The sequence below is a fragment of the Puma concolor genome, chromosome E2 (genome assembly GCF_028749965.1).
Source record: "Puma concolor isolate L17-30 chromosome E2, mPumCon1.1.hap2, whole genome shotgun sequence".
In the NCBI taxonomy this organism is placed as follows: domain Eukaryota; kingdom Metazoa; phylum Chordata; class Mammalia; order Carnivora; family Felidae; genus Puma; species Puma concolor.
Window position 1 is genome coordinate 40,850,558 of NC_141681.1, and position 23,633 is coordinate 40,874,190.

A 23,633-nucleotide genomic window follows, 5' to 3' on the forward strand; every position below is an offset into this window, starting at 1 on the left:
CTGGTGATGAACCTCTGCTCTGTCTTCAAAGTCCTTCTTAAAAGTCCAGACATTACACAAATATTAAGACAAAAAATTTGCACGTTTCCTTAATATGAATATGAGTTCCATGATGGTCGGACCGTGTCGTATTCGTATCAGGATCTCTAGGATCGATTCAGTGGTGTTGAACAAACATTTGTTGAGTGAATGAGTGAATGAAAGAATGTTTCTTGTCTCCCCCATTAATTTTAAGATCCATTTGTGCAGGTATTGTGTCTTCACATTTTCATCTCTATCCATGGCATCTTGCCCAGGGTCTGGCTAACTGGTCAAATCCAGAACCTCGATCTCATTAGCACTGCCCTCCCGCCAGCTCCTAGTTCTCTCAGAAGTACTTCAAGGGTAGTAGTGGCAGGGCTGATTCTGAGATCTCTTGAGGAAGCCCTAAAAGAGTAACTCCTCCCTTGCTGCTTATTTGGTAATTAGAGTTCTATGCCGTAGCACCGTGGCAAACACATTTGCTCTGTCCCATTTCTTTCGTGCTGGCAGGGACCATGTTTGTTTGTGTGTCTAGCCCCCCATGAAATTATGTTACATAGTATTTAACAGAGTTATCCCCAGCCCCAGAGGAAAATCCCAGTTGGTGTAAACGGTCCCCAAAGCATGGTCTACAGAACCCGTCTCAGAGACCTTTTGAGGGAGTCCTTTAGGTCAAAGCTATTTGCACGATAATACTAAGACGTCATTTGCTTTTTTCCTAATGCTGACATTTGCTCTGATGGTAAAAAGCAATGGTGAGTGAAACTACTGGTGCCTTAGCAGGAATCAAGGCAGTGTCACCAAATTGTACTAGGGGACAATGTACCTCACTGCCATATACCCACAGAAAAGAAAGAAAGAAATCTATTTGCGAATACCCTGGATAATGTGGTGAGAACTATAATTTTTCTTAAATTTCAACTCTTGAATGCATGCCGTTTCGTTATTATTCTGGCTGACTGCAGACATGAGAACTACACTAAGTCCCCCTTACTGCTTACCAAAGTACAATGATGTGGGCATCTCAAGGAAATGCTCTTGGACAACAGTTCGAGCTGTGAGGGGACCCCGTTGGCTTCTTTCATGGAACACCGTTTTTCCTTTATTTAATGTCAGACACACTATGGTTATTCAGACTTGGGTATGGGCAGATACCTTCTCAAAAGTGAACAAAGGAAAACAGTTAACAGTACCCATTGCCAATGATGACAAGCAAGCTTTCAGACTAAAAGTATAATTTTAGAAAAATTGTATTTGCCACCATGAGCTTGAAAGCTCCCACTGTCTTAACGGAGCGTGAAAAGTTTTGATGGGGCTTCTGATTCCACACTGCACCTAATCTTCGAAAAGCTACCGCTTGGTGAGTTTTAGTATAGTAGCAAAGAAGAGTGTCCAAAGCTAGCTCAGGAGATTTTTAGAACGCTCCTCCCTTTTGCAACTACATTTCTTTATGAGGCCCGATTTCTTTCTGTACTTCAACCAAACCACATATTGGCTGCAAACCCAGATCTGAGAATCAGGCTGCCTTCTATGAAGCCAGGCATTGAAAATCTTACAAAAATTAAAAAGAGTACCATTTCTCTCACTTATTTTTTTTTTCGTCTGGGAAAATATATTTTTCAGAACTAGATACTATGTACATCAAGAAACTATGGGTTTATTTTTCTTTTCGAAGTGAATTAATATTTTTAAATTTACCAGTTAAATTTCTAATAACATACGTACCGATACATGTAATCTGCTTAAAAAAAAAAAAAAAGAATTTGACCACCTCTGGTCAGGACTGATCGTTGCGTATTTTGCTTACCGGTGATCGCTTTAGCCACAGGCCTACAACGAGGTGTCAAGGCGATCCTACCCAAAGGAAAGGCTGTGTTGCTTCGAAAGCATACAAAGTGTACAGAAAAGGAGAAGTGGCCTCTCTTCCCCTGCCGGCCATCATCGAGTCTTCCTGTGACAGAATGGTGGCAGGCTTCTTGTGGGGACCATGAACTATTACATGGGAGGGAGAGAAGTGAAAGAATGAAAATCCCACAGGTCCTGGGACATGGTTGAACTGTAGGATTAGGCATCCCTGGAGCTGGCTTGTTCCTAGGCTTGTTGGTGTTTGAGACGACAGGGTCTCTCTATTGCTTATGCCATTTGGGGGGGGGGTTTCCCTTCACCTAATAGCCAAGAGCATTCTGCCACAGGGATACCCCCCACACTTTACACATATAAAGTAACTCACAACCAGGATGAAAAGTCTTTTTTTCCCCCTTTTTGATTTTTTGCAGTACAGAGCTCAAATTCACATCTGCCTCCAAAGTCATTAGTACCGCATGCCCAATCTCTTGGTTTTATATATTGCAGTTTGTATGTGGGCATATGATTTTTCCTCCTCATAGCCCCTCTTACCATCCAAACCAGCAGAAAAATAAATAGCCATATAAAAGAGGTGAATGTTATAGACAACAAGAAACTGCCGGGATCTATGCCGTGCTTCCCCCAAAGAGTCATTTCCGTCTATTAGGCACATAATGCATGTTTTAAAAAAGAACCCGTTGTAAATACATATTTGTTTAGATGGACTGCAGTGCACAGAGAATCTCCTGGGACAGAGGATGTATTTTACAACCTGCTGAAAAAGATCCTGTGAAAGGTAAGATAAGGACAAGCAGAAAGACATAGAACCCCTCGCCCCTCCAGGGCTGAATGGAAGCCCAGTCCCTTGCCCTAGAGGCAAGAGAAGGCCACTTGCATCACTGAAATCCTGAGACAATTCATGCCAACCCTGGGATCCGAGGAGAGGTAGTGAATCAAATCTTCCAACCACGGGGCTCAAGGCAGCTTGCTTTCTTTCTTTTTTCTTTCTTCTTTCTTTCTTTCTTTCTTTTCTTTTTTTTTAAGTTTATTTATTTATTTTGAGAGACAGAGAGCACAAGTGGGAGTGCGGCAGAGAGAAGGAGACACAGAATCTCAAGCAGGCTCCGCGCCATCAGCACAGAGCCCGATGCACTGGGCTCGAACTGGGCAGAGCCCGGGCTCGAACTCCTGAACTGTGAGATCATGACCTGAGCCGAGATCAAAAGTCGGACGCTTAATGGGTGCCCCGCCAGGCAGCATTCTTAACACCCAGCCCTGAGACTCCCGTGAAGCTGGATTGCTTGTCCTGGCTGTGGGGACATGAGCAGAGAGGAAATACCCCCACTCATCTGTGGTTGGGTCTAGTTGCTAATTCAAATTCAGAAGAGCTCAGGACCCATTTTTTAAGTGTCAATGAAATGTTCTTATGCCAGACGGGTGCCTTTTGTCACGGCTTTAAATAATAGCTACAGCTGGACCCTGACCGCCTTATATTGGGGAACCCCAGGGGAGGCAGCACCAGTTGGACGATAAGTACTATGTAGAAGGGATCTTGAGAGAAGAAAAAGCAGGGTGCCTGGGAGTGAAGTTCAGCCCCTGAGAAGTGTGGGGTCCTTTTCTGCCTTCATTTTGTGGATGCACTATACTTCCTTCCTCTGCATTTTGTCAGAAAACATCAGCTTCTGGGTACAAATAGAATGCATAAGAGCCACTCCTCTTCCTGTGGCATCGCATCAGGAGGACTGGGATGTGGATTTGTCTGCTAATTAAGTGATGCTAAGATTGTTCACCTGGTTAAAGCCATAACTTCCCAGTCTCTCCACTAGAGAAATCATCTTGTGATTTTTATAAGTAGCGAATAATCTGTGGGGCAATTTTTAGAAATCATGGAAATATCCTGTTCCCCAGTGGCTTTTCAACCAATGATTTTTGAACAATCCATGACTGAGTCAGTAATTGCATTCCTGGTTGCCAAGTGGTGATTTGTCTAATTTGGTCATTACTTCTACAATTATTAGTTGGTGTTGATATGTAAAATAAAAATGTATCACCGTGGACTCCTGGATTCTCTTTTAGTCAGTATGCTACAATCCATTACTGCCTTTATTCTCTTTGAAGCTCCAATTGTCTTCAAATTTGGTCACTAGGAACCCCTTTGGCTTGAGGACTTCCTTGCTTTCTGTCACAAGCTGTTCCACGGTCAGTTTGCCCCTTTCGTCCCAGAGCTGGAATCAGCCATTTCTTCCAGAAACCCTGGCTCCTTGTAGCGGAGAATGGCGTTTGCAAACTAAGATCTGGGTTCGGGTGTGCTCATTGCTACTGGATGGTCATTGCTTCTAGGCCATATCAACGGAAAGAGCTAGAAAACATAGTGTTACTTTTTTACTTCTTTCTTTAACCGAATCATGACTCCATTCGAATCCCTTCAACTCAATTGCAATACCACAGGTATTTCCCTCACTGTCCTCTAATCCACATTAGCATGGCCTTTCTCGGTGAAAATTCTAGCTCCCAGCAATGCTAATCACACGAATGATATTTGGATTCCCCCCCCCGCCTTAGTTGCAGTATGCACACAATAATTTCAGAATTACTAATTATTGATGACACAACCAACACCCGCTTGCTAACTAAAGTTCAGGGTACTTTGCAGTGGCCTTCTTCTCTTTGTGATTGTCTTACTGATACGTTTAATGAGAATCCAGTCATGAAGAAGTATTAGAAAAATCCGGATCTGGTCGATGTTTCACAGGATAACTGGCTTGGATGCTTCAAAAGTGTCAATGCTATGGGAGCAAGAAAATAAAAGCGTGGGGGAACAGTTATAAGAGGAGACAAAAGAGACATGGGCCAAAGGCACATGTGAGATCTTTGACTGGATCCTGAAAGAAAAAAAAAAGAGCCATAGGTGTATTTATAGGACAAATGGATAAATATAAATATGGACTGTATATTACCTAATATTATTGCATTTGTATTAAATGCCTTGGGGGTGAGAATGGTGCTGTGGCTATATGTTACATTTATGGAACAAGGCCTCATTGGGTAGACACTTCTGAGTCCTCAGTAATACTTATTGTTCCATCGTCCTTTTAAAGATACAGATGACAAGGAATAAAGAAAGATAATTTCAAGTTTATTTATAACTCGCAGGCGTGTACTTTTGATGTTTTATCCTAAACTCTGTCTAATCTACTTCTTAAACCGTCCACTAATTTTACTATGCTTTTCATTTCTAGATGCTCTATCAATGTTTTTAATCCATGTGTTCTGTTTTCAAAGATATATATATATATATATATTTCAACTATATATATACCATATATATATACATATATATATGTAGTATATGTATATATATATGTATATATATATATATATAGTATATATATATATATATATATATAAAACATGTTATTTATTTATTTTGGGAGAGAGAAAGACAGTGTGAGTGGGGTGGAGGCTCAGAGAGAGGGAGAGAGAATCCCAAGCAGGCTCCACACTCTCAGCACAAACCCGAGGTGGGGATGAATCCCCCAAACTGTGAGATCATGACCTGAGCTGAAATTGAGAGTCAGACACTTAACTGGCTGAGTCACCCAGGGGCCCTGAAGATTTCTTTACTTAAGCTCAGCTTTGCATATCTATATATATTTAGGTTGACTTATATATTTTGAGAGAGAGAGAGTACAAGCAGGGTAGGGGCAGAGAGAGAGGGAGAATCTCAAGCAGGGGTCCGCACTGTCAGAGCAGAGCCCGATGCGGGGCTCAGACTCACGAATTGTGAGCCAAAGTCGGATGCTTAACTGACTGAGCCACTCAGGTGTCCCAAGCTGACAGAGGCTGCATGAGTGACACGGTGAATAAAGCTGGGTGTGACACACACCAGTTATTCTGAAACCCTCAGGCTTAGCATAGCTGTTCTTTTTCTACTTTGATAGCCACCTGGGTATCACGTGTTTAATTCTACTCTCACGTAGAAGCGTCATGCAAAGTTAATGCCACGCGGCACCTGCGTCCAGGGCCCAAAGAGGGAGCTCATGGTGAAGAAGGGTGCGTCCATCCAAAGGGCAGCTGCCATTTGTGAAATATTATCAGACCTCCATAGCTTTCAGAATGAAAGTGGAGTTCAGATCTTTACGTGAAATCTCTTGATTCTAGAGTATTGGCACTAAGAAAGAATTCAAAAACTTTGAAAACACTTTTCAGTCAAACAAAATACATATATATGCTTGTAGCATCAGTTTCTACCAAACATAATCTGATGACCGCTTTTTCAGAATTGCTAGTTACGTAACTTTTCTGAAGAGGAAAACTGTTCTATGAAACAATAACAGATATTTGCACCTCTCTTAATACCCCTTTGTCACAAATGGCACATTTCCCCCGTGGCAAAAAGCAGATTCTAAACGGTGGCACTTTTGTCGGTCTTTATTTACTTTTTCAATACAGACAATCTCTTGATTCTAAAGGCGTGTTTTCCTTTAAGGAAAATGACAAAGAATAAAATTAATTGGAAACAGACGTTGCTTGACCCCCAAGTTCTGAAAACAGACGGAAAACTCAAGGTCAACATTGAAACTCCAAGTTTAATTTATTCTCTTGTTTTTCTTCTTTCTTCCTCGCCAGAACATTCTATATTTTGTTAGCTTCTGTCAGAGAAATATAGCTTCATTTTGATGTGCTTCCTTCGTAGGGGGTGTTGAGTAACTGTGCTTCTGAGGAGGTCATTTCACAGAGATACACCTGCTTACCTGTCTGCTGTTGCATCATGAGGGCTGCCTGGGCATTGTTTTCTGAGTGATAGGCGAACCAACTTGTTCCTGAATTTGAGGGACAAGCATTCCTCTAAGAAGACAGCTATTCAGTGACAGCTTACCAATGCTTGGGTGGTGCTTAGGGTTCATGTCTGTCCACTTGTCCCCGGCTGTAGGAGGGAAGGAAGGAGGCAGTGACAGCATGGACAGACCATATTGATATTGTTGTGCCATTTTCATTCTTTATGGGTCAAGAGGAAGCAGAGAGCTCCAGATGGCCACCCACTTGACCCATCTAGCCTCTTAGATGTGATACTGACACTGCTTGTCCTTCTGAATGTCTGCTTTGGGACAGTGCCTCTGATATGTTTTGTCTTTCCTAATAACCAAGTGTGGGCTCATCATTTATCAATCTGCTATGCAATTTGGAAGTTTCACCATGTTTCCAGCCTGAACTGTCCCTCCAGGCTGGGGGTTTCATAATCTCCTTTCCAGCAAAAGTCTTTTCTCGGCGACATTGAATGCTTGAGTTCTCTGAGGACCTTTACCCGTGGCCTCTGTGGTCAATTGGCTTGTGGGATCTGCTACTCTGTGAAATGGCTGTGTGGATCCTAAGGGTTGGTGAAGGGTAAGTCTTTAAATGTGTGCCTTCTCTTCTATTCTCATTATGACCTTCCATAGGAAACTTCTTCAACAAGGATGAAGTTGGTGATGAGGGAGACACCTCCGGCTGTCAGTCTGTCCACCCTCTCATACCATCATTCTTATAATTCAGCCAGAGTGAGCGTTCTAAGACAAAACATCTGATCACATCATGACCATGGGGAAACCCTTTGTTGACTTCATGACATAGCAAACAAAAGCCAAAACTTATAGCATAGCACTGAAAAGCCTTCAGAATCTGTTCTTTACCAAATTTACCAAAATTTTCTCTTGGAATGATGCCTCCATTCAGGGCGCATCAAACTCTTTTACGTACCCCAGGTAGAAGTAGCATATTGGATGAGAGGTCTCAGCTCATCTTACGAAAGGTAACTATATATACCCAAGAACATAGCTTCATAACTCATAAAGCAAAAATAATGGAAATATAGAAATAATGTAATAAATCCTTACTAACATGGAGATATATTTGCCTGACTCCTCTCAGAATTCAATAAATTAAGAACACACAGACTAAAATAAAAATGAGAGCCAATTGTACACCTTAAACTTACACGACACTGTATGTCAATTATATCTTAATAAATCTAGGGGAAAATAAAGTTGAGTGCTCTTATCAAATATTTGAATAATTAATAATAAGCTTGACAATATATATGTTTGTATATATGCACACACTTTGTCTAAGCAAATAGAAAAACTCACATTAGTGTCAAACACACATGAAATATTTACAAAAGTGACCATGCATTAAGCCACAAGGAAAATTTCTATGAATTCCTCAAATCAGAAATGCTGTGGATCATAAAAACAGATCACATTAAAAGTCGAGATTTCTAAAATAATCCTTGAGTTAAAAAGGAGATAAAATCAAAATAATAAATTCACAATAAAAATAAGTCACGCAAATCTTTTTTAAAGAAATTAAAGAAAACTATAAGAATTTTAAGTGTATAGGGGCACCTGGGTGGCTCAGGTGGTTAAGTGTCCGACTTCGGCTCAGGTCATGATCTCACAGTCCATGAGTTCGAGCCCCGCATCAAGCTCTGTGCTGACAGCTCATATCCTGGAGCCTGCTTTGGATTCTGTTTCTCCAACTCTCTCTGACCCCCCATTCACATTCTGTCTCTCTCACTGTCTCTCAAAAATAAATAATAAACATTAAAAAAATGTAAAAAATGAATTTTAAGTGTATGAACTAGAAAATTAAAATGGTTGAAATTAAATAAACCAAATATGTAACTCAAGAAGCTGGAAAGATAACAGTATAAACCTAAACAAATTAGGAAAACATTGATGACAGTAACACATACACAATTTATGAAATTTAAAGAAACAAAAAGCATCATTAGCTTTAATATCTTGCTCTTTTATTTATTTATTTTTTTTTAAATGATTGCTTTTTTTTTTTTTTTTTTCAACGTTTATTTATTTTTGGGACAGAGAGAGACAGAGCATGAACGGGCGAGGGGCAGAGAGAGAGGGAGACACAGAATCGGAAACAGGCTCCAGGCTCTGAGCCATCAGCCCAGAGCCCGATGCGGGGCTCGAACTCACGGACCGCGAGATCGTGACCTGGCTGAAGTCGGACGCTTAACCGACTGCGCCACCCAGGCGCCCCTTGCTCTTTTAAAAGACAAAAAAAAAAATGTCTGTCCAGTATGGTCAAAATTAATATATGTAAGGTAGCTGATAAGAGAAACAAGGAAAGAATATAATTTCTTTTGAAGATATTATAGAATTAAGTGAATATTATTATATTCTAAAATGTAGCCAAAATCAAACATTTTCTAGTCAATACAAATCAGTAAGATTGATTCAAGTGGACCACCTTAGAAAAGCAGAATTTGTAGGAGAATTTTTTTTTAATAGCAAAGGAAAAAGATAACAGCTTTCCTCAAAATGTCACCAGACCTGTACCATCTATGGATAAGTTGTACTAAAACTCTAATAAAACAGATAATTCTTATATTTCACAGTAAACCTTCCCAACTCATTCTATAATGATAATATTTCCCTGTCACTAAAAGAAGATAAAAGTAGCATAAAAAAGAAAACTAATTTTTTTAAATGCACGAGCATAGATACAAAAACTCAAAATAAGACATAATCATGAAGCTCGTTACTAAGTTGAGCTTCTCTTGGGAACGGAAGGACAGTTACACCTTCAGAAATCTATCTCTGCAATCAATAAAATTAATAGATTTAAAAAAACATGGCATATGAATAGGCCTTAAGTAAAATTAATCTCTCATTCATGATTTTAAAAAGCCATAGTAAACTAAGAAAGGGGAAAAAAAAACCTTCTTAACACAATTAAAAGGTTAAGAAACACAAATCAATGATGTAAAGTTAGGAATATTTTATTTGGTTTTCTTAAGAAACTGGATAAGATACTCGCTGAAGTCTTAGCCACTAAATACAAAACTGAAATTAAGGGAATAGATAAAACACTGTAACAGAAAAAATCTGTTACCACTTATAATTAATAAGTTTACATATCCGACAAATTTAGGTAAATTCCTTGGAATTATTATTTGAAGGTAGTTGGATACAGGATAAATATATAAAAAGAGAATTTCTAAACAACAACAAGAACAGCTAGGAAATACACAGTGAAAATATCCCATTGCATAGCTACAAGACACATACAACATCTAGGAAAAAAGCTAACAGGACATGTGCAGGACTTGTAAAAACAAAACTATAAATGCTTACAAAGGAGAGAACATTAACTGAAGAGTCCTCAGAGGTAAGAAGATAATGCAATAATAATGCAAACTTGTCAAATCTCCCCACATTAATTGTCTATTCAATACTCAGTGCTCTCCTTTCTCGGGCTGGGGACTTCTTCCCCAGGAGGCAAAGACTGAGACAAGGATTTGCCTGCAGGGAGTTTATTTTAGGAAATAATCCAGCAGTATCTGGAACAAAGAGGGTTGCTGAGGTGTGTTATTGGGACACAACATGTCTGATACATCTCCCAATTCAATCCCAGTAAGAGATTTTTAAAGAAAAGGTGACAAGCAGATTCTGAGAGCATATGGGAGAGACATTACTGAAGAATCATGAGGACAATTTTGAAAAAAGAAAACTGATGTGGGAGAACTAATTTCCCCACCAAATTTCCACCCTTAATCTAAGAGTATGGCGGTCACAGCCACGTGATCTTACAGAAGAAAGAGCTCAATGGCATAAACTGAAGCGGGAAGAAATAGAACCATGTGAGGGTTTAGTTTATGACAAAGGCAGCACTGTGGTTGGAAGAGGAAAGACTAGACCAATCACCCAATGATGAAGATAGTCAGCGATTCATTTGAAAAAAAAAAAAAAAATTAGACCTGTTTCATAATATACAAAATTTCAACATAGGTTTAAAAGTTCATAAACACAATTAAAGGAAAATAGTATTACAGTATAGAAAGTACTCCTAAATATTTGTTCAGGGCCTCTGAACAAACACATGAACATATTTGGCTGCGTTAAAACAAACAAAATCTTCTGCAGAAAAGACAAATGATATATTGGGAGCAATATTTACAATAATTTATTTCAAAGCATTCCTATTTTGAGGCCACATGGGTGGCTCAGTCGGTTAAGCACCTGACTCTCAATTGCAACTCAGGTCATGATCAAAGCTCTGAGTTGGGGTCTGCACTGGGCTTGGAACCTGCTTGAGATCCTCTCTCTCTCCCTCTCCCTCCGTCCTCCCTCTGCTTGAGCTCTCTTTCCCTTTCAAAACATGAAACAAAACAAGATTGTTTTTATACCTTATAATGGCAAAATTTTAAACAACTAGTATATCCTGAGCAGGCAAGGATATAAAAAATACACCATGACATCTACCATTTGATAAAGGCATCTGATTTTAAAATGTTCACGCCCTTCAAACAATTAATCCTAATTTTAGAAATGTAGTTTACAGAAGCACTTCCATGAATGTTCAAAGACTTACATACAAGATTCTATATCAAAGTCTTATTTGTAATAATGAAAAAAATAGAAGTGCCTTAAATGTTTTATAATAAATTATGGCATGCCCATGCTATGGAATATTAAACAGCTGTTAAACAAATAATGAGTATTGGTTTTGAAATTCTGGCTAATGAATTAAGTAACAAAAATCAGGATACAGGGTAATATGTATGATACATCTTTATTTATGTGAAAATCCTATGTATATTTAATATATAATTAACATGATATATAATATGTATTATATTTATATTATATCACACATGTATATTATATATGTTTATGGAAAGGGGTAGACAAAATGACTGGAAAGATGTACATCTAATTGTTCCATAATTTGGGAGGGACACGGCGGTGGGGTTAAGTATATTTGGGGACTTACACATTTATTCTATGTACTCCGGTGATGTTTAATTTTTAGTTATAGTTTTATGTTGATACAGTCATGACATAAAATTGAAAAAATAAATGTATGCAATTTTACAAATAAATATCACTTTCTTCCCTCCTTCACTGAAGAAATGCTGAAAAATATTTGAATACACCAGTGCGAAGGGGCCTTGCCGAGGGCACCTCCGTGTCTCCATCCGATCTGCTCACATTGGACTGTCTCCAGGTGGGGCAGGAGAGGTATATGAGGACAGGCCTGAGCCTCAGGGGCATCTGGGCTTCTGCAGCCACAAATACATGGGGACATATGTGCTCAGCAGCCCAGGGTGACCCAACTCCAGGCATGCTGGGAATGCAGGGAGGCACTATAGTGGAAAACGTCTTTCTGTTGAGTCAGGACAAGCAGAACATTCCAGGAATCCTGTGACAAGGTGCCCCTACTCACCACTAAGCCCCCAGCCTCTCTGGAAAGGCAATGCTGGCATAACCTTTGGAGCTATCCACAGCATGCCTGGCAGCTAGCTTAGTGGAGATCAGTGACAGCGTTTGGACTGGCATTTGGGAAGAGCGTCGCGCCTCACGCAGACCCCCTGACTTGGAGCTCCATGCCGTCCCCGGGGCCTCCAGCAGGGCATGCTGAGGCAGTTGGCTATTCTTCACATCCTGTGCTGTTAAAGGAGTTGGGATGCGATTGTTTGACAGAGCATCAAGCGGCATATTGCATTTTCTGAGCGCTTGAAACATTACCTGTCTTTTTCGAGGGCACACCAGGTCCCCATGCCCATGCGTCGGTACTCGAGTGCAGGATGGTCTCAGGGACCTTGGAGGTATTGCTTTCCCATTTTCTTCAGCGGCTTGGCGATCCTAGCAGTCACGCTTCATAATGAGCTCGGTCAACAGAATGAATGAAACCATATTTCTGACCCTAACACCTATCCGAGTCTTCCCTCAATTTTCCTCTCCACTTATTGAGCAATAGTAAGTCTTTCAATTTGCTCCCAGTATAAATAGAAATATACCTTGCTACACTGAAACTTCCTGCAAAAGCTCACTAATAAGGCATTTATAAACTGATGAGCTGCGGTGCTGGACTCTCTAAATCCCATGGTCTTGGATGCGTGAATTCTGCCCATTGCTCTTGAACATTCAGGTGCACAGCATGATGTCACGGCAGTCAGAGGCCCCTTGAGACCAACAGCGCATCTAGACATCACCACTCGCAGAGTCTTGGGCTCCTGTAAATCATGTAGTCTTTCTCAGTCTCTTATGAAAGTGGGGATACTAATTCCCACTTTGCATGGCTAGTGTTCAGAGGGTAGCATTCAGAAGGGGCCAGCAATACCTGGCCTTTTATAAGACCCAGTAAATGATGGCCATTATGGTATTACTCTGAGGGCTGGTACTTGAACCATTGGACCTGCTCCCATGGTCTAGCTCAAGGCAATGGGAAGGAAGACCCAAACAATCTGAGAGCATGATTTTGCCTCCAAAGCACATCAAGAGGTGCTTCTAAAAGCGGAGGAATGTTCTGGGTTCTGGTCCAGTGAACTTGTACAGCTGGAGGTTTTCAAGTTCTTATACACCTCCACAAAACAACTCGTGCGCGCGTGCACACACACACACACACACACACAGCTTGTCTATAAGAACTATATGCTTTCTTATATTAGCATCATTAATGTAAGATTTTATTGAAAATAAACCTTTTTCCCCAAATCTTTTCTTTTGGGGGGAAGGGCAGAGTGAAGTTGTCCTTGAGGATACAGTCTGCTGCTACCTCACACCTCTGATCTTGTGCTGAGGGGCAAGGTGGACAGGCAATGAGGTGCCTAGGGAATGCATCTACAGGGGATCTGCAGAATGGCAGGTGCCTGAATGCAGGGTTTGGGAGAACCAGGAGACTTTTCCATGTCCTAGTGAAGAAGCTGAGATATTCAGTGCATCTCTTTGATTTTACACATTTTTTACCGTATTTCCTGCAGTATCTTTGGAAGGCACAAACCACTCAACTGATTTCCCGTTTATTCTTGGTGTTCTGAATGTGAAATAACCTGTTCTTTTCTAATTATCTGAGTCTTTAAAACACTTACAAGGGGCACCTGGGTGGCTCAGTTGGTTAAGCGTCCGACTTCAGCTCAGGTCATGATCTCACAGTCTGTGAGTTCCCCGCGTCGGGCTCTGTGCTGACAGCTCAGAGCCTGGAGCCTGCTTTGGATTCTGTGTCTCCCTCTCTCTCTGCCCCTCCCCTGCTCATGCTCTGTCTCTCTCTGTCTCAAAAATAAATAAAAATATATAAAAAAAAATAAAATACTTACAAGCTCTCTGGCCTCCTCTCTGATGTATCTTCCCTACTGTTGCTCCTTGCTCTGACTTAGAGAACATTCTCTTGCACTTACGGCCCATTTGGTAGATGTGGTCTTAGTAAGGGACATTTGAGACAGAAAACATATCCCTCCCCGGGCTTGCTTAAGCAAAAATGGAGGTTATGGAAGGTTGTAGGGTATTTCTCTGAAAACATGGGTAGGAAATGTCCCTGGACAGCAGGAGGGGTGGAATCTAGAAATATAGCTGCCTTTTCTCTGGGACCTCTGGTCTTGTATTCATTTCAGCCTCTCTCTGCACATCTGTATTCTCTTTCTCTTTCTCTTTCTCTTTCTCTTTCTCTTTCTCTTTCTCTTTCTCGTATCTTATGATATTACCCTCTCTGGGTTGACTGCCACTGCATCAGGGAAAATTTCCTATCTAATCAACAGTCAAAAAAGGGAAAAATGCAGTCTGGTTTCTCTAACTATCTGAAGGTCACTGAGGGCAGGGACCGGTCTTTCTACTCGGACTAGCACCCAGTAGGTGCTCCATAAGATTGATTCATTGACTGATTATATACTGCACATGAGGCTTGGAAGTTCCTACAGTGTGAGAATAGCTTTCAAATTGTCACTTGTCCCATCTAAGAATAAATGTCAGATGATCCAGGCTGAATCGAGTGTTGGATTCATTTATTTTACTTTCTGTAGACCTTCTGGGTGAAAGGCAGGCTCATAAAGCATGTGTATGAGCTGGAAAAAGCTGGGGTACTTGCAAGGATGAATTGTAAAGTGTAATTGAACAACATCACTTATGTGTGGCATCGGGCTCTTGGTGGGATGCAGTGGGCACCAAACTGGTGTGCATTTTGCTGCCTTGGCAATCGTAGGCCCTTTAAGAGATGCTATTTCTTCCCCGGCTAAGACCCCGAGACACAGGAAAGAAGTGAACGGTCTTTCTTAATCAGCAAAAGTGCCCACACATCTCCCAAACCGATCGCCTCTTCCTTCCCTGGCTCCTCTGAGATTGTGGAGAAGGATAGAAAAGGCAAGAGGGAAGAAACAGGGAACCGCAGAGGGGAAGACAGGGCCTGAGAAGCATCGGCAGAGGGATGGGTTTACGTGCCACCTTCCGTCCCCGACCTGGGAGGCCAGGCGATGTCAGGCCCCCACACGGGCCACAGCCCTGGTCCTCCTGGGCCCACGGCCCTATTGCACTGTCACGTCACCTAACCTGACGTCGTCGCAGCCCCCGCTCACCCAAACATCAGTCCAGATACACGACACCAGGCCATGGTGGCATCCGATGGCTGGTTAGATTAATGATGTGCTTGCTTCCCTTTTGGAAACCCCAGAGGAAATATCTGCAGATTTAATTCTCGCTTAAAGGTGGGAGTGTGGGTTTGAATCTTGTATCAGGTATCACCCCCTTCCTGCTCAGCACATCTTCGGAAAGGTCAACGCTGGGAAAGATTGGAGTGTCGGCGTCTTCTCCCTGGTGCTGTATAAAGACTTCTGACCTTTCCGTGGGCCTAATTCCTTCCCTTCCGCCCCTCCTAAGGCTCCCCCTCCCCCCCTCTCAGCACTATTATTTATTGAAGTGTAAAAGATGTTGTGCGCACACATAGTCTAAATTTTAAAAAAATGACTTATCAAAAATGGCACATGTACTACTCCTCAAAACTGTCAAGGTCATCAAAACCAAGGAAAGTTTGAGAAATTGCCGCAACTCAGAGCCAAAGGAGACGTGACAATTGAATGTAATGTGGGGTCCTGGATGGGGTCCCGGATGGGGTCCAGGAACAGACAAAGGACATTAGGTAAAACGCTAACAAAATCTGAATAAAGCATGGATAGTCAATGATGATGTATTGATATATTGATACATACAATGATGATGTTCACTGAGAGCAACAAATGGACCCCACTCATTTAAGATTTAATCATAAGGGAAACTGCATGAATGAGAATTTGGTTTTACCTTCTTAATTTTTCTTTTCTTTCCCTTTCTTTCTTTCCTTTTCTTTCTTTCTTTTCTTTCTTTCTTTCTTTCCTTTTCTTTCTTTTCTTTCTTTCCTTCCTTTCTTTCTTCTTTCTTTCTTTCTTTCTTTCTTCCTTTCTTTCTTTCTTTCTTTTGTAAATCTGAAACAGTTTTACAAAGCAACGTCTATTCTAAAAATGAAACACCAAAAACCAACACCAAACACCAAAAATGGTGCATGCTAAAACCACAATTCAGCTGGACCTTCACAAAGTATCATGTTGGCCACCGTGGCTTAAAAGGCCAGAGCGGGTGGGGGCTTGATTAGCTAGTCCTTCTTGGTAACTAGGGGGTGACTGAGCAAGGAGCTCATTACGCAAATTCATTTGGGGGCTTGCTTGAAAAGCTGGAAATTAACCATTGAGGATGACTCCATATGGTTAGTTTCATTAACCTGTTAAGTTCCAGACAGAAAGCATTGCAAAAACAATGCCCCAAAGGAAGACACTCTAGAATGTGCTGGGGAGGAGGGGTGGCTGCCAGCAGAGGGGAGGCTGAAGTCCCTGGAAATGAGCGATGCCACTGTGCATGCTGGCTGGGCGGAGCCTGTGTTTTCCCAGCCAGCCCCAGGGAGGCAGCCCCAGGAGTCTGGGTGGCCCTAGGGCATCTGAACTACCCAACCCAAATTTATGCATTTGGGACACCAGGGAGGGTCATGAGGGAACCTCCTTTCATTTATGGCCTTTGAATATTATATCTGAATACTTCACTGGCCACAGGAAATGAATGGGCTTTGTTCTCGCTGTAGCGGCTCAGCCGGGCAGTTCCAGGGGGCCACGCCGCCGGTCAGCTCCTCGGAAGCCCGGCTTCGGAACTCCTCCCCTCCGTGTCTTTTCTCTCTCGTTGACATTCCAGCCCTTGAAACAAGGTCTTGGTTCCTTTCTCATTTCAGGATTTCGTTTTGGGGGAGCCGGAACACCTGTCCGCTGATCGCCTGCCACTCCGCATCTGGGCCCGGCTGACAGGCTTGTCTGCTTTGACTAATGATGTGATTGATGGACAAAATAAGGAAGAACATACAAAAAAACATTTCTGTCTGGTCTGGTGTGTCAGCAAGCCTTCATCAAGTGGCTGCTGAAGGTATATTTTGCTGCATGCCTCATTACACAGTAATGGCATTCCCAGGCAAAGCTGTTTCTTTTCATGACACAAGACAGCAGGCAGCTTTATGGGCGCTGGGCCCACCGAGCCCGGAGGATGGGGAGGCACACTAAAGAGCGGTCATTTCCAAAAGTGCCTCAAGTTGCTTTTTTGTTGTCATGAATTTAATATGAATCAACACAATATGAAATGGGCATGAGGGATTTTAGTGACTAGTGATTTTTTAAGACTGCTGTCTAAACAGCCATCAAGAAGAAAGGGGAGGGTAAAGTCACCACATTTTCCTTCTCCAAACCTGTTGCAAAAAGGAGTCATCTGTCAATTTTATTGCATTAAAAAAGTACACAGAAGCATATAGTCCAAACAAATGTCTTCTTTCAGGCTAAACATGTGGAAAATGCCACAGAGCTGATGCCAGGACCATCTCACTCAGCAAACCGAGTATTCATAACCTCGCTCCGATGGCCTGCTGTGGATGGGGTGACATTCATGAGAATTACACATGCCACGCTGTCGCCTCTTTGTGCATATAATAATGATCTGAAAATCGGTTCTGGCTGGAACACGAGGGAGGCAAAGAACTGCTTCACTCGGATAACAAGACACGTGTGAGTTAGAGATCACGCTTAAAAACAAGAGAGAAAGTGGGGAAGTTCTTGGCCTGATTTTTTCCCTTTCTCTTTCTTTATTGGGCCACAGAATTCCTACTTTATTTTTTGTAAAGTTTTTGAATTCTCCTTGATATTTATTTTTCTTCCTTCTTTCCTTCCTTCCTCCTTCTCTTCCTCCCCCCATCCCTTCCTTCCTTCCTCCCTTCCTTCCTTCCTTCCTTCCATTTTTTTCTCTTTCCCTCTCCCTTCCTTCCTTCCTTCCTTCCTTCCTTCCTTCCTTCCTTCCTCCCTCCCTCCCTTCCTTTCTTCCTTTCTTCCAACAAATTTTCTTTGCCAAGGTATTTTATTACACACGTTCCACTCCTTTCTTTAACACGTTGGACGGTCTCCAAAGAGAAATGCTTCAAATGAAGTTTCATTTTAAAAACACTTTGTTATTTTTTTCTTGCTACCATGATGAGCCTTCAGTGGTGGGTTATTGTGAATAATATGTGATTTTAACGAGTTGAGATTAGACAAAACTCTCTTCCTATAATAAATACTAGATAATAAATTAGAAAATGTATATGAGATCTTTATTCCTATTTAAAAAGAAAGAAAGACATAAATGCAAAATCTTGTTATGATAAATGCAGGAGATAATCTTTTAACATGCATTTAATTTGCTGCGAGAGTAAGAGACAGCTGTTCAGCTCCTGTGTCTATGTTGACACTGCATTGCACCAGCCGGTCCGGCGCTGGGGACGGCGGCCACCTTCCCACCAGGGTAATTACTAGCCAGGCCCCCAGGGGGTTAGTGCCGGGCAGAAGAACACAAGTTTAGCAATAAACAGGTTACCAAAACCAAACCACCAGATTACTTCCTCTACACGATAATGAGTACAAAGAGGAAATGAAGGAGGAAATGTGTTCCAGTGTTCGGCTGAACAAAGGCAAAAGTCAACATCTTTTGTTAATCTCCCACATCTGTGCCTATTGTTCATTGAATTTGGATATCAAAATATCCGACCCTTGAGCGAAAGGGCCAGGGAATCCGGCTGAGCCGAGAGTAAAAGCAGAAGAGGCGTCATCAGCGGCAGAGAGAAGAATGAGCTGGACCCCACGCACACCTGCCGGTGCCTGGTCACTCAGCCACTTGGACTCTGGAAGCAGGTGGTTCTTGTAATGGCAGGGACCATCGCGTCAGGAACTTTTTCCCAGCGGCTGTGCTCTGTTAACCTCGCGGTGGGGGCTTGGTGCCGGGGGCTTGCTGTCTGCTCCCCTTTCCCGCACTTCGGGCCTGAGGGTCACCAACCAGCCTCAGGTTTCCTATAAGCCGGCACCCTGCGCCGTCGTCCCCTGCGCTGTCCTTTTGGCCTGGCGGGCTATTTTGCCGGCACCTTCAAAGCTGAGCAGCGAGATGCATTGACCCAGACATCCCCTCCCCGGCTCGGACCGAAGGCAGGCCTCCTCTGCCAACGAGGGCTTCGCAGACCTGGAACCTTTTATTCTTGCCTTGACTTTCCATTCCCAGCCACAGCCCTTCCCAACGCCCCAGGCGCAGACGGCGGGCTTTGGCGTGGGCGCTGCGTGAGGGCCCTTGAACACCAAGGCGGCCACCCATCCGTCCTCCAGCGAGGTCGTTTGTCTCAGAGCTAGTGGCCGCAGGAGCCACTGGGGAGCGAGATCATTTAGCAGCAGAAATATTCTTTCTCAGCAAATTGCTTAGAGCCAGGGGGATGGAGCGTCCAGGTGGGTGACTCTACACACGGAGTGGAAGGCGAAAGAAACCCTAACCTCGGGTTATTTTCTCTAATCTTGTAGGAACCAGCCACCCGTTCACAGGCTGCTCTATATATTACAACATACATTTTTTCTTTTCCTAATCAGGTTTGTGTATCTTTCTTGATTGATTTTCTTTCACAAAACTTCATATTTTTCCAGATGCCTCCCACCCTTTGTCCTTCCAGCCGCCAGTCACTCCAGAAAGGCGCTTCGGAAAACATCAGCCTAGAAACGTGTGGCTTTTCTCCCTCAGTCTCAGTTCCTTTCTGCCATTTAAACGTACTTTACTTCATCGCCTTGTTATTTTTGTTATGTCAGTCAAAGTGGTGGCATTATTTCGGTTTTGCCAAGAACCTCAAAAGCCACTTGGTTCTTGTGTGCACAACACAAAGCCGGCTATTTGATGGTATATGATTTTTAAACGTAATACTGGGATTTATTTGTTCAACTCGTGGGACTGATTTGGTAGACGTTTTTACATTCTCGTCGGGATGGTTGCGAGATGGAATTTTTCTCTTGCATTCCAGAGAGGCTGCTATCCAGGGCCAGCCGGGAGGCTTCCTGGAGACTCTTTCTCTGCTCCAAGCAAATGTCGTCTTGGCTGCCTGTTCCCTGAAGCGCAGGGCCTGGGGACTCTGAAAACTGCTCCCAGATACTTCACACCCACAGCTCCTTTGATGCACCCTGCCAGGCAGGATGGCCCCGGGGGAGACGTGGCCTCCACCGTGCACTCACGAGAGGGATCTGTAAGGTGACACTCGCGTGCGCCAGCAGCCATTAAAATCTAGACTGGGGCGAGTGGATGCAGAGAAGGCTCTCCCAGACCCAAGGGCCAATTTCAGACACCCCAGGCAGCGTTTCAAATCGTCCTAGCCTCGCGGGCTGTGCTGTTGGCTGCTGCTCCTGGGGCAGCTCCGAGAGGCCCCCCCTCACCTCACAGCTGCACGGGCCTCTGACCTCCACGCCAGTGACTCCCGGTTTGTTCCAAGTCGTGAGGTTCCTTGGGACTCACTCAATGCCCACGTCTGCACAGCCCAGGAGGATGGGACACGTGATGTTGTGTGGAGCAAATCTCGGGCCACCGAGTGGATAATTTTTTCGGTTCTTGTCAACTACCCCCGCGGATGGACTGTCTCGAGCTGTGGTTTTGTGTGGTTTCTCAGGTGACCGGCCTATGAGATTTGGTAATCAGATGTCCTCAGAGGGAACCACCTGGCTGACCCATACTTATGTTGCCCTTCCCCTCCCTGCTTGCCTCCGTCCCCTCGGTCCTCACTTCAGCTTCCCGGATTTGAACTCCCTAACCAGATGGCAGCACATGAGTTTCTCTCCAGGTTATGCCTTACGGGGAACCCAGACCAGGGCTCAGGTGCTCTGGCTGGGGAGGGGGGGAGGGCAGAGGAGTGGGTGCTCACCCAGGCTAGGTGATTTCTCCTCAGTTACCTTATCGGGGCCCTCAGTGGCCTCTGGATGAATGACGCTGTGCCCTGTAGGTGCCTCAGGAAGGGACCGGGGATGTGAAAAAATGGTAGCCGGAACTGGATACAAAAAAAAAAAAAAAATGTGTCGTTTGTACCCATGCCAAGATGCTGCAGACCCAAGGGCTGCCTGGATCAAACACATGGCTTTGTCTCCATGGTATGTCAGGTGGCGGGTGGGCCAAGTCTGAAGAGGCCAAGACCCCCTCCTCCTCCAGTTCTACACATCTGCTTTCCACCTTGGAAACACCATTCTCCTGGCTACAGTCTTTGAACTCTGATGAGGTGTGTGAAACACCCCATCGACACATCATATCAGATATCTTTTGAAATGAAAATCTCTTAGATCAGCTTCAACTCATTCCAAATGTCACATGTATCCTCCAGGCTGAAAATCAATCTTCCCTTCACCCTGGGTATCGGTTGAAACGCAGTGTGGGTCTTTGGGGGGCAGAGAAGCTGGCGAGATGGCGAATTGGGGACTGAGTTGGGCCTGGGTTCTGCCACTGCCCACCTGGGCACTATCCGTCCTTCACCCCACTCAGGGTCCCACTAGCCGCTCCTCTGTTAAGCCCAGCCTCCTCTGCCTGGTCCTGTCGTCATCGTCCCTCTGCCTCTGTAAATTCCCTGTGCCCATCCAGGGCAACGCAAACTCCCGATTCTGCAGCTGAATAAACCCAGGTCTCCATTTGCATCCCCCCAACACATGCAGTATGAGTCACACAGCCTGGTCCTGCCTCGGGTGGTTCTTCAATGGGTTCATGTATGTAAATCTCATCTCACTCGTGATCTTCTTTCTGTGTGTCCCCAACAAGGTTTAGCTGACTACCAGACCCTGGAAACTTGGCAAATCCTTGTGGGTCAACTTATGGGTTTGGGGAAAAGGAAAGAGATATTCTCAGTACTTGCTCCTCCCCTTCCACCCCATCCAGAGTCAGTTCTTCCCTCTTTGTTCCAGCCACGTGTTTCCTTGTGTGGATTTATGCAGACCCACTCCGTGACCCTGGAGATGGTACTATCCGACCCATTGTTGGAGGGTTTGGTTAATCACCTGATATCTCTCCAAAGGCATTTGGCGTAGAACAAAACAAATCAAATGTGCAAGCCTTGTCATATATAAAACAAAAATGAACACCATAAAAAAGGGAGAAAAATTGAAGATACAGGAAGTATTAACTTTAACACATAGACAAGGTCTATTTTCTGATCCTATTTTGAAATGAGAGCTACTGTAAAATGAAGAAAGAAACTTAAAATAATAGCAATTTAAGGCAAAGTATGCATTATTAAAAGTTCGTGGTGTTGAAGAGCCAAACTCCTATTCCAGTATGAGATTTAATATGTACTTCACACAAAAGTAAATCATGTAATATTTTCATGGCAGACATAGAATTTTATGGCTTTTATGACTATCATGGAATTGGGATTCATATTTTATAGACAGCTCTAATAACATCAAGAAAATGCTCTGGGAAAAATGGGGGCTTAGAGAAAGATGAGCGATCACTCAGCAGAAGCTGAAATCAAGAATAATTAAAGCCCAAAGGTAAGGCTATTCCCCACACCATGGGCTCCTGGCAGGGCCCAGGCAGGCGCAGCTGGGACCGAGGCACCTGTGATGATGGTAGCTTCGTGACGGGCAAAGTAGGACTCCCCCAGTGCTGGTTTACTTGATCTTGAAAATGTCCGTAACTGGGTCAGGAGAGCTCTGGGTCAGCAGAGCATCCAAGGAGAATACACTGGGAGGGATATCCTCAGGTTTGATGTCCTCAGCAGGGGGACAACCTCTGTGTTTGCAAGGAGGAAATGCAATTGTGGAGGGGCCCCTAGGACTTTTCACCCACCCGTCATCTTGACAGGCACTGTCCCCCTGCTGTTGGACTGGCTGAGAAGGTGGAGAGAGCCAGAAATAACCTAGCAGCCACGAGCATCTGTCAGGCCCTTTGCTGAGTTTTACAAGGATTATCGGTTTGAATTCTCACACCCATTCATCAGGTGGAGAGCCGGGGGTCCTTCTCTGTTCCCTTCACCTGGGCACAAGCTCCCTGAATGGTGTACTGGTGGGCGAGTGCCGTGGAGAACATGAGTCCTTGATGAGCTATGGCTGAAGACTTGATTCTTGAATTGTTTTCCCTTCTGAGCCACAGGCTACAAAATAGCTTCTACGTCAGGTGCAGACTAACAAGTATGTTGGCCTCCAAGTGGCCTCACACTGTAGCTGAAGGCTGACCTTGACTTCAGTTTCATGTTGTGCCTACTCACAGAGTGACCACCAACCCTGAGTCTCCCTGAGCTCAGTCTGGCCCCCTAATGTAGTCCTGGCGCAGGTGCAGTGGTGGCCCAGAAGTGACAAGCAGAGACCCAGTGGCAGGCTCTCCATCACCTGTGTGAGTTCCATCCCACCTCTACATAGGATGTCACCTCTCAGCCATTCTCAGAAATCATGCCTTTCCACATCCTGGGATACATCCAGTTCCTTTAGCCATATCACGTGTTGACCTTGTCCTCCATTCCCGTTTGGGTTCTAGACCCAACCGTGACTGTGACCTTGCAATGGCTGCTTCATGCTCCCAGGTCTTGCTGTCTCATGTGTGAAGGACATGAGCCTCCCACCTGCTCACTCCCTTCTTCCTCTGGGGGCATTGTTGTGAGAACCAGCAGTTAGGATAAGTGAAAGCTCTTCG